This window comes from Dipodomys ordii, unplaced genomic scaffold, assembly GCF_000151885.1.
Source record: "Dipodomys ordii isolate 6190 unplaced genomic scaffold, Dord_2.0 Scaffold31, whole genome shotgun sequence".
Classification (NCBI taxonomy): Eukaryota; Metazoa; Chordata; class Mammalia; order Rodentia; family Heteromyidae; genus Dipodomys; species Dipodomys ordii.
The window spans coordinates 11,243,701-11,259,625 of record NW_012267247.1 but is presented as its reverse complement, the minus strand read 5'-3'; the positions used below and the strand labels follow the sequence as shown (position 1 = coordinate 11,259,625).

General features: G+C 39.0%; 1 protein-coding gene across 2 annotated transcripts in view; it reads right to left on the bottom strand.

The window, feature by feature from the left end:
- The window catches only part of Specc1 (sperm antigen with calponin homology and coiled-coil domains 1), a 229,565-nt gene that overhangs the window by 19,170 nt on the left and 194,470 nt on the right, over positions 1-15,925 (bottom strand). The gene's annotated exons all lie outside the window — the stretch shown is intronic.

The following is a 15,925-nucleotide window of genomic DNA, read 5'->3' as shown; positions in this document are numbered from 1 at the left end:
TCAAACACTGTGGATTTAAACCCTGGGGAGGGGACAAGGAAGCTCAGTCCAGCCTTGGGGGATGCAGAATATTACATCTCTTACAAACATTAAGTCCCCTTCCTTTTTCCTCCTTCCACCCATTTCCTTCCCTTCCTCCTTTTGGTATGCACTGTTAGGGCTACTCAGACCCTTTATATGTAATACATTTAAAACTTGTTATGCCTTTCTCTTCCCAAAACACAAGAATATTTTATAAACAGGCTGCATAAGACTCTACCTTTAAACCTATCTCTCAAGTGTCTGTGTCTTAGAGGAGGGAAAGCAGATTTTTCTCCCAGAAGTCACCAGTTTTTATGGTTTATGATGGCTCTTAGTCAGCTATGCAAATGGAAACAAATACACAGCACAATTGAGCATTTTCCTTCTCCAGGCAATGTTGTTGTCTACCATCTCATTTTACATAGGCTGGTGAATGATCAAGATAAAAGCTCCATGAGGCCAGTCACCTGTGGTTAATGCCTGTAATCCTCCCTACCAAGAAGCTGAGATCTGAAGATTGCAGTTTGAAGTTTGAAGCTAGCCCTGTCTCCTGTCTGAGAAACTCGTATCTCCAATTAACCAAACACATGTGTGCACGCGCGCGCGCGCCCTAGAAGAGAGCTGTGGCTCAAGTGGAAGAGCATTAGCCTTGAGCAAAAAAACTCAGAGCCACGCCCAGGCCCAGAGTTCAAGCCCCAGGACACACACAAAAAATAAAACAAAGTCCCTCGATTGTGAGTCCTATAGTCTAAGTGCTACTTTCTCACCACTCGGTCCGATGGGGTCAAGGAGAAAGGATACACAAATGAAGAGAAGAGGGGGAAAATGCAGTCAAGAATCTAATGTACATACTACGAAATTAAGAAGAGTGAAGAGGGGAGGGATGGGTGAGAATGTTGAAAGGGATGACACTGATCAAGATATATTGTCAAATGGTAACTCCTTTGTACAACTACTTAAAGGTAATAAAAAATAAAATGTTATCTTAAAAAAAAAAACCCTGCCAAACATAGTAAGTAATACGATACCTATTTTATCTACAAGGGAGCTATAGCAAAAGGACATATTGTGAGGGCCAGAGTCAGGCTGGGAGTCAGCACAATTCTGAAGCACACATGCACTTTGCTATGGAGAAGGGAGAGTAGGAGGCAGGGCACCTAAGCATGAGCTCAGTGCATTTTTCTCTACATATTCAGAACAAACATAAACAAAAAGCAGAGCTGGGAGACAGCAGATTCTAGAGAGAATTAGGGTAGCACTTTGTTTCCTTAGTTTTGTGAGTTAAAAAAACTAGACTCAAGGGGAGAACCAATGCAACAGCGATAGACACAAGACAATATGTTGGAAATGATCTATAGAACTTTGAGGGGGGGAGGGGAAGGGAAAGAGGGAGAAAAATGAAGGAAGAGGTAACAAATTTGACAAGAAATGTACTTATTACCTTACTTATGTAACTGTAACCCCTTGTGCATTACCTTGACAATAAAAAAAAAATAAAAGAAAAGGAAACTAGACTCATGTTCTCTGAGGCACAGGCTCTGGGGTAGACAGCATTGTTCTCCTGGATGTTCAACGTTAATGGGCCGAGGAACTTCTCTGCCTAAAACTGGCTAGATTCTGCCTCTGTCTTCCATTCTTCCCAAATTTAATTCATAGCTAAAGCTTTTAAAACTTGCTAAATCTTTCCCTTCCTCCAAACATAAGAACATTTTGTGCTACCGTTTAAGAGACTGTGAAACAAAAATGACCGGGAAAATTGGAACAAACCAAGCAGGAGTCACTCAGGCTAAATGCCCATTATCCAGCAACGAGGAGGGAGGGAGATCCCCCCACAGGATAGTTTTCCCTGAAAACAGGAGATTCCTGTTGTTCTGAGTCAGCATAATAGGAACTACCCTCTGCTCTCTTCCTTACAAAAGAGTAACCCCTTAAGTACAGGTTGTTAACCAGTGAGCTATATTTGTACTGTTCTTTTCCTTATTTCTACCCTATATCCCCAATAGTCTGCCAGCGCAGCTCTCACTCTCTTTTTCGTCAGGAAATATTATTTTTTTACATGTAAACTATATTCTTTATGTTGAAAGATTTTGCTATTTGGACCTTGATAAAGATGAGAGGAGTCAGTTATGATTTATAATATACTCATTCCAAGAACATTACACTGTCAAGTAATGTTTGGAATTGCTGGGTAGAACAACTTCAATTCTTGTTCCCTGAGTGTCATTTCAAATGGTCACTTGATTTCATTTAAGCACCAACAGTGTCAATAATTGCAAACTCAATATAGCTGGAAGGAAACCTGTGTACCTTGTTAAATAAGAGAATGACTGTTGACCTGCAAAGCATTATGCAGATCTCAGTGATTGCTTTTGCTGAAATTATCACAGAAGTATCTTCATCACAAATTGCTGGGGACTATTTCCGTGAGCTATGAGACATACACTTGTGAATGAGGAGCTAGCTGATGTGGTAGGCCACAATCTTACCATGCTCATTTGCTTTACATGGATGCAAGATGAATCACAGAATAGATGAGTTAACATGTGCCTCGTCAGCTGTTTCCCTCTCATTTTGTAGGAGCATATGCTCACACTGCAGATCCCCTGTGGAGCTGTGAAGTGCACTGCATCCAGGTTCAAAGGATGCAAAGAAGTTAAGATCCCACTGAGCAGAAGGGAGAAAGAGCTAAAGAACTAGGCTTTGTGGGGGTTAATCTTTTTGGCTAAAGGACGTCTCAGATATAAAAGACATAATATTTGAAGTATGTCCAAAACAGATTACATTTCTAGGGTGACTTAGAAGAAATATAGAAATTTGTCTTTCACAATGCTGCAAAAGTCATTTGAGAAAAATAAATACTAAGACCCTGTTTAGTGAATATCCAAATCTAGCCTTCTGGAATGATTGAGAGTGTGGCCACTGTTCTAGAAGGGTGAATGCAAGAGACAGAACACAGGAGAAACCAACAACCCCGATCATTTGCTTCTAGAAAAGTCATCTTATTTGACTTTGGTTGCCTGGAAACACCAACATTTGGTGGAAACAACAAGAGAGAAACTGCGGAGCACATACTGACATGTTCAACTTCACCAAGGATACAGCTGGATCTGGATGCTGACTTACCTCATTCCCACCACTCTATTTTTGCCTCCTCATAGAGGAGCCATCTAAGCTTTCTGTGAATGGACAGACTATGTACTTAGTGCCAAAGCTCAGAAACAGTTAAAAAGGGCTGAGATTCTGGCGAAAGGGAAGGAGAAAGACTAGAAAACACAGTATGTTCACTTCTGTAAGAATTGGCTGTCTTAGGCTCATGATGACCTAAACATCCTCACTCCCTGGGGGCCCTCTGGGCCTTTTCTTCCTATGTCTTTATTGGCACAGCTGTGGAATCAGATCAAGTTGTTGTGTTTGTTTTGGAAATGTAACAACTTATCACTAAGGTTCAGTACATAGAATATGAGTCCAGGGAGGACAAAACTTTGAGGATTTGGTGAGAGAGAATACAGAGTGCACAACTAATTTGGATCATGTGAACTCAGAACAAATGCTGCCTGCAATCTCCTCCCTGCATGTGTATTCAGTGTTCATTCCTTGTCTCAGACAAATATTATATAGCTACACAGTTCTACTTTCTCTCCTCTGATCTCAGGCTATCTAGTCAACCTCAAGTGAACCTGAACTTTAGATGGATGGCACAGGCCTTGGTCATGGGCACATGGAGACCGGCACAGTCTTCTGGCCCTCTTTCTGAGAAAGCTTCCTTCCTTATTTCTGCTATTCCATCCCATATAATTAGCTATTTCCGCTTCCTTCTCTGGCTGCTGCCTCCTCAGCCACTGTGTCCTGTACTGTGGTGTACTTCTTTATGTACTTGCTCCCTATACTGAAATGTGGGAACTGTGGCTAGGCAGAGGGATCATCTTAGGGAGAATAAACTGCCAAAATATAAAACTCAAAATGTATAAAGGAAAGGACTATTAAGTTTCCATATATGACAAAAATTAACAGCAGTAAAATATAGCCAACGACTAACAATCTATTTCTACAATCAATAATAAAGAGCTATGTGGGGGAGGGGGGACATGGGAAGAGGAAATAAAGGAGGAGGCAACAGTATTTGATAAGAAATGTACTCACTATCTTGCCCATGTAATTGTAACCCCTCTATACGGTATTTTCACAATTTTTTTTAAAAAAAAGAGCTACATGCTGGTGAATCATGCCTGTAATTCCAGCTACTCAAGAGGCTGAGATATATGAATCCTGGTTTGAAGCCAGCTTAGGGGGAAAAGAAAGAATGACCCAACTCCAATTACCCAACAAAATCTGGAAATGGAAAGTGACACTGTGGCTCAAGTGGTAGAGTGCTCACCTTGGGCTTGAAGAGTGCAGGGACAGTGTCCAGGCCCAGAGTTCAATCCCCAGGACTGGCACCAAAAAAGAAAGAGAAAGAAAAGAAAGAACTCATGTAAAAAATGGAAGAAGATGAATGAACAATGGCCCAAGGATGAAATTAATCTGAAACACAACATGAGATATTCACTATCAGCACTGCCAAAAAGAAGGTAAGGTGGGGCAGGGCAGAAATTCAAGCCAAACAGATAAAATAATCATTAACTTGGTGGGCCAACAGCAGATGTACCCCAGCTTGGGGCGGACCAGTGTCTTATCTCTTACTGTCCAGGAAGTCCCTAGCATAAGGCAGCTACTACATCAGGGCCAGTTCCAATCTGGAAGACTGTGCCCCTGGGTGCTGGCATCGGGAGATCTCTTTGGCAAATTACTCCTTTCCACCTTTCCCTTGCCTTAGAACCTTAATCTTTTAAACTGATAGTTAAGCTCTAACATGAATGTTCCCCATCACGACTGAACTTTATACCTACACTGAACGGTCTTTACAGATCCTGAACCCAGATATGTAAATCTCAATGAGAAATCACAAAATTCATGAACAAACAAGACAACATGCTACTCTCAAAAATTAACAGCACAGGGGGAAGATCTAAGTGAGAATGAAGAAGAAGGGAGGCTAAACTAAAGAATTATTAAAGCAATGATGACAAAATGGCCAATAGAAGAAAAGAAAAAAAGAACAGATGTATAAACAACTAAAAGAATTCAAAGAGAAGGCAGCCAAAAAGCAAGAGAAAATGAAAAAAAAATTCAAGACATGCCAAATAATAACAAAGAGTCCAGAAGCTTGAAGAGCTCCATCTCCCTGTTAAAAAACAAAGTTGAAAGCATAGACAATAGAAGGAAAGAATCTGAAGCAGGATTTTAGGAGCTGAAGATACAGCAGAGGAATTAGAACATGAAGACATGGAAAAAAATGATCAGAACATACCAGCAGGATATTCAAGAATTAGCAGGTTCAGCTAAAAGATCTAATCTATGCATAATTGGGATAGACAAGGGAAAAGAACTAAAAACTCAAGGCACTGAGAACCTAATCAACAAAATATCAGAAAACGTTTTCCACCTCAACAAAAAGAATCTCACCCATCTGACAGAAGCATTTTTTACAGAACTCCTGCGGACAAGAAAAGAGAAGAAACACTCCCAGACACATTTTTGTGAAAAATTTGTACTTAAAACACAAGGAAATTAGATCTGTGGAGGAGGGATCCAAGATAGTGGATTAGAGACAAAGCAATACCAGACCTCTATCTATTCATTCTGAAATACAAAGCTCTAACCTGGAAATTCAGCTTGAGGTGGATGCCAGAGAAAGGCAAGTAGTCAAAGCTGAGGGCCAATCAAGAAACATCAAACTTTTGAATCAGAAAGAGTAGAAAAATCAACAAAAAACCAAGTCTGCATAACCAGGTCCCATCACAACCTGCCAGGCTGCAGCCCATATCACTGTCTCAATGAAAAGTACTACTCAGAATGAAACCACATTTGGTGCAGACCTCCACTTTAGGAAGTCTGCTGTATGGAACAGCCCTTGGCTTGGTGCTGATCTCTGACTAGCATACTGCTCCGCAGCAATCTTCTTCACTCAACTCATACCTCCACATTTGAAACAGTCCACGCAGCAAGAATGCAGCCTTAGTACAATAGAGAAATGACTTCACAGGTGAAAACCAGGAAGCAGCACATGAATACCAAATATCCACTGGTGGGAGTGAGGGTCTATGACCACCAGAACCAGAAGCCTGCCTAAACATCCTAGCGTGAGACCCCAATGACAGTCCACAGTGCTGGGGTTTGTGCCTAACCAGGCACACCAAAACACCTGTATATTCCCATTTATGACACCTTCAGACACACTATGCTGGAGACAGCACTCAGTTGGACTGAGAAGGTTGGCTATGCCTCTCCAGGGAATACCAATTTCACAGTGACCACAAGAAACCATAGCCTAAGGGCTGGGAAGGTGGCTTAATGGTAGAGTAATTGCCTTGCATGCATAAGGCCCTGGGTTTGATTCCTCAGTACCACATAAGCAGAAAAAAAGCCATTAGTAGCGCTGTGGCTCAAGTGGTAGAGTGCTAGCCTTAAGCTGAAGAGCTGAGGGACAGCACCCAGGTCCAGAATTCAGGTCCCATGACCGACAAAAAAAAAAAAGAAAGAAAAAGAAAGAAAGAAAGCATAGCCCATTATCACGGAACTTAATATTTAATCAAGATGTCTACAAATCCTGAACCCAAGTGCAAAAATCGCAGGAAAAGATCACAAAATTCATAAGCAACCAAGATAACATGCCACTCTCAAAAACCAACAACTCAGGGAAGGACTCTAGTGAGGGCAAACAAGAGATGGAGAACAAATGAATCATTAAAGCAATGATAGAATTAGCCAATGAAATAAAAGGGAAGATCCAAAAACAGAAGAGTTCAAGAAGGAAATGACTAAGACAATACAGTATATACAATAAGGCATGAAGAAGAAATTCTACACACCTCACTGAAAGACATTGAAAGAACTGACATTAGCAAAGAGCTAAGAAACATAAAAGGCTCTATCTACATACTGGAAAGCACAGTTGAAAGCATAGGCAATAGAACAAGTGGAGTAGAAAACAGGGGAACTGAGGATAAAACAGAGGAACTGGAACAAAAAAATTTAAAAGCATGGAAAAAACACTCAGAACATAGCAAAGGGACATTTAAGAATTGGCACATTAGGCCAAAAGATCAAATCTACCCATAATGGGGATAGATAAAGGAGAAGAATTTAAAACCAAAGGCACTGAAAGCCAATTTAACAGAAAACTTCCCTAACCTCAACAAAGAGAATCTCATCTGAGGGAGGCATACAGAATTCCTAGCAGACAGGATCTTAGAAGAAATACCTCTAGACACATTGTAATGAATACTTTGGATCTAAAAAACAAAGAATTAGTTTAAAATGCAGCAAAATAAAGAGGGAACTTTGGTATCTCTACTTAAGTTGATCTAAGAAGATCCAAACCACTTATACAGGTTCATAACACCTCAAGGAGATTGAGAAAGTAATTAACAGTCTTAAAACAAGGAAAATCTCAAGTCCTGATGGATTCACAGCTGAAATCTATAACACTTCTAAAGTTGAACTAATGCCAATACTCCCCAAACTATTACATGAACTACAAAAAGAAGGATCAATTCTAAACTAATTTTATGAAGCCAGCATCACACTCATCACAAAACCAGGTAGGAATCCAATGAAAAAAGAGAACTATAGACCAATCTGTCTGATGAACACAGACACAAAGCTCTTCAATAAAATATTAGCCAACAGAATTCAGCAAGTAATAAAAAAAAACCCTTACATTATGATCAAGCAAGTTTCACCCCAGAAATGCAAGACTGGTTTAACATACATAAATCAATAAAAATAATATATCACAACAAGAGAACTAGAACTAGAACTCAATAGCAAAAGATCCTACAGAAAACAAAACACATGGAGACTGATCAACACACTGCTGAATAACAGGTGGCTCACTGAAGAAATAAAGGAAGAAATAAAAAAAACTACAATCCAATGAAATAAAAACATATCATACCAGAACCTTTGAATACAGCAAAAGCAGTATGGAGAAGAATGTCCATAGCTCAAGTAACTAACCTCATGATGCAACCAAAGCTTCTAGAAAAACCCAAAACTACTATACAGAGAAAAACAGTAAAGATTGAAGCATAAATCAATGAATTAGAGACTAAAAAATTAGTCATAGAATCAATGAAACAAAAAGCTGGTTGTTTGGAAAAAAATCAATACATTTGACAAAAAGAGAAGAGTCTCAAATCAACAAAATTAAGAAATGATAAAGGAAACATCACAACAAATTTCCAAGAAATCCAGAAGATTAGGTGGGGACCACTTTCAAAACCTACACTAAATAAGAAGGAATAATGTAGCAGAAATGGAGAAATTCCTAGAAACATATCAGCTGCCTAAGTTGAACTAAGAATATATAAACCACTTAAATAGATCAGTAACAAGCAATGAGATCAAGGAAGTAATAACAAGTCTCCCAACAAGGAAAGTCCAGGTCCAGATGGATGCACAGATGAATACATAAGACCTCTAAAGATGAACTAGAAATGGAAGGATCACTACAAACTCATTCTATGAAGCCAGCATTACACCTAGCTCAAAACCAGGTAGGGACCTAATGATAAAAACAGATGGCAAATCCTTACTAATATACTTTCTTTTTTTTTTTTTTTGTCGGCCGTGGGGCTTGAACTCTGGGCCTGGGCGCTGTCCCTCAGCTCTTCAGCTCAAGGCAAGCGCTCTACCACTTGAGCCACAGCGCCACTTCCTACTAGTATACTTTCTAACAGAACTCAACAACTAGTCAAAACTATTACACATTATGATCAAGTTGGTTTATCCTAGAGATGTAAAGCTGGTTTAATATACATAAATCAATAAATGTAATACACTATACATTAACTGAGCCAAAGATGAAAATCACATGATTATCTCAACAGATGCAGAAAAAAACCTTTGATAAAATCCAACATCTATTTATGATAAAAAGCTCTGGAGGACCTAGGAATAGATGGAACACACCATACTAAATGGTATAAAAGTAGAACCATTTTATGTAAAATCAGGAAAAAGGCAAGGATGTCCATTCTCTCTGCTCTTTTTCAATATAATACTGGAATTCCTAACCAGAGTAATATGGCAAGAAAAAGACATAAAATGGATTCACATAGGGAAAGAAGTCAAATGATCCCTATTTGTAGATGATATTACCTTATATCTAAAGGACCCAAAAGACTCCGACTCCAAGCTCCTAGAGCTGATCAATGAATTTGGCAAAGTTTCAGGGTACAAAATCAACCCACAGTAGTGCTTTTGTATATCAACAATATATAGACAGAGAGGGAAATAGGGAAAACAATCCCATTTGCAATAGCTTCAGAAAATTAGGAATAACCTAACCAAGGAAGTAAAAGACTTTTACAGGAAAAACTATAAAAATCTGAAGAAAGAAACTGAGGATGATATCAGGAAATGGAAAGACTTCCCAGGTTCATGGATAGGTAGAACTAATATTGTAAAAATGCCATACTATCTAAGATGATATTCAAATTAAATGTAATACTCATCAAAATCCCAATGATATTCTTCACCAAGACAGAGAAAACAATCCAAAAATTCATATGGACCAACAAAAGACCTCGAGTAGTTAAAGCAATTTTAGGGGAAAAAAAAGGCATTGCTTATGGTATCACAATTTTACACCTCAAACTTTACTACTGAGTTATAGTAACAAAAAGTTTGGTACTGGTACAAAAACAGACTGAAGACCAACAAAACAGACAAGAGGGCCCAGAAATAAACCTGTATACTTACAGTTATCTGATATTTGATAAGGGAACCAAACATGTAAGTTGGAAAAATGATAGCCTATTCAATAACTGGTGTTGGAAAAACTGGATGACCAATTATAGAAACTAAAATTAGGTCAAATGTTCATCACCATGTACCAATATCAACTCAAAGTGGATAAAAGATCTCAACATCAGACCAGAAACTCTCAAACTACTGTAAGATGGAGTAGGTGAAACATTACTTTATAGGCAAAGGCAGGGACTTTTTTTTTTTTTTTGGTCGGTCAAGGGGCTTGAACTCTGGGCCTGGGCACTGTCCCTCAGCTCTTCAGCTAAGGCTAGTGCTCTATTACTTGAGCCACATAGCCACTTCCGGTTTTCTGGTGGTTTATTGGAGATAAGAGTCTCATGGACTTTCCTGCCCCGGCTGGCTTTGAACAGTGATCCTCAGACCTCAGCCTCCTGAGTAGCTAGGATTATGGACATGAGCCACCAGTGCCTGGCAACAGGAACTTTTTGAAAAGAGTCCCAGGGACAAAATAAATAGGAAAGAGACATATAAAATAAAAGTTTCTGCCCAGCAAAGGACATAATTACTAAACTAGGAAGATGGCCGGTAGACTGGGAAAGGATCTTTACCAGCAATATATCTGACAAAGGCCTAATATCCAAAATATATAAGGGGCTCAAAAAATTACCCTTCCCCCAAAATCCTAATAAAAAAATAATTAAGAAAAAGAGATAAAAAGAGATTTCTCAGAATAAGAAGAATGGCAAATAAAGACATGAGGAAATGCTTAACATTCTGGCCATAAAGAAATGCAAATCAGAATAACTTTGAGATTCCATTTCACCCCAGTTAGAGAATTTAAACAACCACAAATACTAGCAGGGATGTTAAAGCAGTAACACAATTACTCTGCATGGTGTCTAGAAGTTCCTCAAAACACTGAACATAGAACTTCCTTATGACCCAGCCATGCCACTATTGGTATTACAAGTCAGGATACAGTAGAGATAATTGCACATTTATGTTTGTTGCTACATTCTTTTTTTTTTTTTTTTGCTACACTATTCTTAATAGCCAAGTTAAGAAACAGCTCAAATTCCCTACTAGATAAGTGGATAAAAAAAAGTGGTGCATGTAACACAATGGAATTTTACTCATCCATTAGAAAGAATATTATGTCATTTCCAGGGAAATGGAATGACCTAGAAAAAATCATGTTAAGTGAAGTAAGCCAAGTTCAGAGAGACAAATATCACATTTTCTCTCATATGTGGAAGATAGATCTAAAATATAACTGGACATGATACAGGACTCTAGGCATTCATATACTAATAGTCAGACTAAAGAAGGTTACCTTTAGGTAAGGAACCCAAAGTCATAAATCCTCTGAACATTTACAAAATTACTAATGAAATAAATTCCAGGAAATGGAAACATGGGTTGTTATTGTTGATTGGTTGGTTAAAAAAATCTGTTTAGGGCCAAAGCAGGGAGGGGGCACAGAAATGAGGGTAGGAGGGGTGGATAAATGCAGTCATCAGTATACATTATATGGAAAATGAACTATGCAACTTGTGGGCCAGGACAGGAGAGGTAAACTGGGGAGGAAGTGAAGGAAGGAGTGATATTGTCCAAAAAGAAATGTACTTATTACCTGACTTACGAAATAGTACTCTGTACAACACCTTGATAATAACAAAAAATTTTATTTAAAAAAAGAAAAACTAAACAATGTAACTTGTAGGTAGGAATGGAAGGAAGTGGAAGAAAGTATAGGAAGGAGTAAAAATGCTTCTTAGCAACATACTCATAAGCTGGCTTATGAAATTGTAGCTCCTCAGGCTCCTTAAAAATTACATTTTTGTTTTTATAAAAAGGGTTGGAGGTATGACTCAGCAATAGAGTACTAACTTTACTAGCAAGCATGAGGCTTTGAGTTCAAACCCTAATAATAGCAAAATTAAAATAAAAAAGAAAACGGTCTATTTGGAAAAATACTGATGAGAATCAATCATTCAATTCAATGCTTCAAATACTTGGATAAAGGAAAATGACTTGATGAAGAAGGCTTCTGTATCAGGAGCAGAGCTTGTAGCACCAGAGCAAGACTATGAAATGTGGGTACAATTTAACAAAACCTTGAACTTTAAAGAAAGAACAATGGAATCATTACCTTGATTCTTCTTTATCTTTTGTGTATTTCCAATTTTTCCACTATGACTACATATTACTTTTACAATGAGGAAAATATACATTATTACAAATACTAATGATACCACATATAGACAATGTAGATTCCAAAGTAATGAATTTATAAAAGCTCTATTAATCATGATTTCATGTCAAATATGTTGTAGGGAATGCTTACATCTTTTTAAACAAATTTGAGAAAGAATTAATAAAAATTTGGTTGTAGATGATGAGGGAAAAGAGATATAATTAAGGACTTGTAAAAGACCTTATAGCTTTTCTGTGTAGTAGCTATAATGCATAGAATCCTTTAGTTGAGAGGTAGAGTCTAATTCTCCCCCTGGATTTAAGATGGCCTTAATAATTTGCATATGCAGAAAGTAACATTTGAGACTTCCAAAGCCAGATCATAAGAAACTTTGATTTGTGGGAACATTCCCTCTGCCCTTTTCTCTGGCTCCTAAGGTGTGTGGAACTCCATGGATGGAGCCTGACCAGGCCCTACTGATCTAGCTACTAGCCATTTGAGACCCCACATATTATGGGGCAGAGAGAAGTCACAGCTGAATTCAGATTTATGGGGAATTGACACTAATAATGGAAATCCACTAAGTTTGGGGGTACACTAGAATACAAAACCAGAATATTTTCACTGTACTTCTTTAACATATGCTACAAAGGGAAGTATATTATCTCTGTGACCATGAAAAGCAGTCCTTTGTTCCTCAAATAACTTTGAGCTTTCATGGAGTTCCTTTTCATTTTGGAGTCTATTCATAGTATGGCTTTAATCATTTATTCCTCTACTTAAAGATTTTATATAATGTGCTGTCTCCCAAATCAAGTCTGACTTTTCCTTATCTTTTAAGACTTTAAAAAATGTGGACCTTCACAATATAGTCAATTAAATGCCATGAATAATTTTAAACACAAGCTACAGTATCCACATTTATGAGTTTCCACTGCTTTATATTATCTTTTCTAGAATACCTAACAGTGACAGTTCATGGGCTATTTCCAATCAGGTAATGTAAACCCATCTTCATCATTTTTCTCTTTCAAAATATTCTTAGCTGTTGTGTATTTTCCCAGGTGGATATTAGATTATTTTGTTAAACTTAAGACCAAAGGTATTCTATTGACATGTTCATCAGAACTACATTAAGTTTAGAGTTCCATTCTGAAGTACTTACTCTTAAAATGATACCTGCTACTCTTTCTCCACTGGAGAACCCAAGGCCTGGAAAAGCATCACTGGAGGGCCTATAGCTGAAGGACTGACTGTCTTTTGCTTCCAAATGATAAAAACTAAAGGAATAAGTTACTAGGAACAATAGAGAAGGAACACTACTCTGAGAGTGTTAGCTTTCTAATGACAGGAGGACAGAAGACAGTTATTTAGGCAGATACTGCATAGCCTCTTCCTGAGAAAGAATTAAGTGATTCACATTAGAAGAATGACTGGGTTAATTTTAGGTATCAACTTCTGGATGAAGTAATGCCAAGAGAATGGGTGTTTCCAGTGGGAGACTTCCAGTGTCTGGTGTTTCCAGGGGAGACTTTCCTGTGAATGGACAAGGCCCATTCTCAATGTGGGTGGATGCCATATACTTAGCTGGAGACTGGGATAGAAAAAAAGATGGGGGTGGACAGAAGAAAGGATAACTGCATCTCTTTCTTTCTGTCAGATGAGTCACATGTTCTCCTGCCTTCTGTCATGGGATGATGCAGGAAGAAGGCCCTCAGTGTGCCAGGTGCTGGTGGCTTACACTTGTATTCCTAGCAACTCAGAAGGCGAGATATGAGGATCACAGTTCAAAGCCAGCCTGGGCAGGAAAGTCCATGAGATTCTTATCTCCAATTAACCACCAGAAAATCAGAAGTGGTGGGTTGGCTCAAGTGGTAGAACACTAGCCTTGAGCTGAAGAGCTCAGGGACAGCACCTAAGCCCAGAGTCCAAGCCCCACGACCACCACCACCACCATCACCACCACCACCAACAACAAAAAGGAGGCCCTCAGGAAATGCTAGCACTATGTTCTTCAACATCCTAACTTCCAGAATTGTGAAGCAAACAAACTACTGCTTACATTACCCAGTGTGTGGTATTCTATTATAACAACACAAAGGAAGCAAGACAGTATTCTGTTCATTGCTTCCACCTTAGTTTCTTGCTTTTTCACTAAATGCTTATATGTCGCCACCCATGGCATTTCCTCTGAGGTTCTTTAGCCTTACCATAGTCTAGTTTCACTACAAGCTCTGGGTCCTACAGCTCAACATATCCTGGTCCATGTGGCTGGATCCAAATACCTGTTCACACCCCTTTCCACCTCTGTCAGTAGATTAACTATAAGAGCCAGCCCTGCATAGCTTATGCTGGCAAAGGAGGAATTGTCAGGGTTCAGCCCATCTTTGTCATCTCAATCACAAGTTGCAGGTAATCTTTCCTTTCAGCTTGAGTTTCAAGTGATGTTTCTGCTAAGAATTCCCAGGCCTATAACATGGTTTAGGTCTTTAAATAAGCTTTTTCTGGAATTTTTTTCCACAAAATTACTTTTTTCTTTTCCTCTTCTCTTTTTCTGTTAAATTGATTAATTACCTTCACTATTCTTCCTTTCAAATTCTGGTCTTCTGTTGGAACCCAGAACCTTATGCTTGCTAGGCCCATTATCTACCAATTGAGCCTTGCCCTTTCATGCCTTCAGTCTCCTTGGCTTACTTTTTCTAAAGAAAAGTTCACAGTTTATTAGCAGTTCTGTTGGTTCCATTCATCCTAGAATTACCTGAATACCTTCCAGGCTCAGTCATTTGTTAGCACCCTAAATTCTTTTCTTAGCTGACCATTTATTTATATCCACTAGTTTCCCTTAAGAGTAAAGAAACCTTCTTTATAAAACTTTCTTCAGCTGGGCACTGGTGGCTCATGTCTGTAGTCCTAGCAACTCAGGAGGCTGAGATCTGAGGATCACGGTTCAAAGCTAGACCAGGCAGCAAAATCCGTGCGACTCTTATCTCCAATAAACCACTCAGAAAACTGAAGTGGTGCTGTGGCTCAAGTGGTAGAATGCTAGCCTTGAGCTGAAGAGCGCAGGGACAGCGCCCAGGCCCTGAGTTCAAGCCCCCTGACTGACAAAAACAAAAACAAAAACACAAAACTTTCTTCATTGATTCAGCTCTCTAGACTAGGACTGAGCTTAAGAGTCACTGTGACAATATATCCAAGAAAAACAAAAATAGAAAGTTTATTCTAGTTCATGTCTTCAAAGGTCCATGGCTTACTTCATTGCTGTTAGAACTATGATGAAAAGGTGTGGCAACAGAAAGCTGCTCACTGATGGAAGCCAGGAAGAAAGAAGGGCTTGGGAGAGAAGGCATGCTCTTCAAAGGCATGCCCAGTGTCCACCTTCCTGCTAATAATTCATTTAGCTATGGGCCCACTGGTGAGCTTGGCACTCCCATGATCTGATCATCTCTAAGAGCACTACTGGCTGGTGACCAAGATGTCAACACAGGAGCCTTTGAGGACATTTTATATCCAAACTTTAAGTAAGTAGAATCAAGCCGTAGCTCTTCTAGTTACAGCCAGCAAACTTATTGAGTCCCTCTACATCTGAGATATAGACAAACAAAAGCCCGTATGGTTCATAATAAAGCCCTTATGGTGCACCAAATTCAGCACAGCAGGCAGGGCTAGCCACTTGAGTCTGGGATGTGGAGGAGCCATTATGGATCTTTTCTCAAAGAATAAGGAAGTCACTGGTAGGATTGGCCACTATGTTCTGGGAACCTAGAAGACAAAAGTCTGACTTACTCTTTCTTTTATTGCTCCAGGGAAAAAGTAAGAGGAGAAGCAGTTCCTCCTCTCTCTATCATGAAAGAAGCGGTATGACTACAACTACAGGAAAATGACTCAATTTTT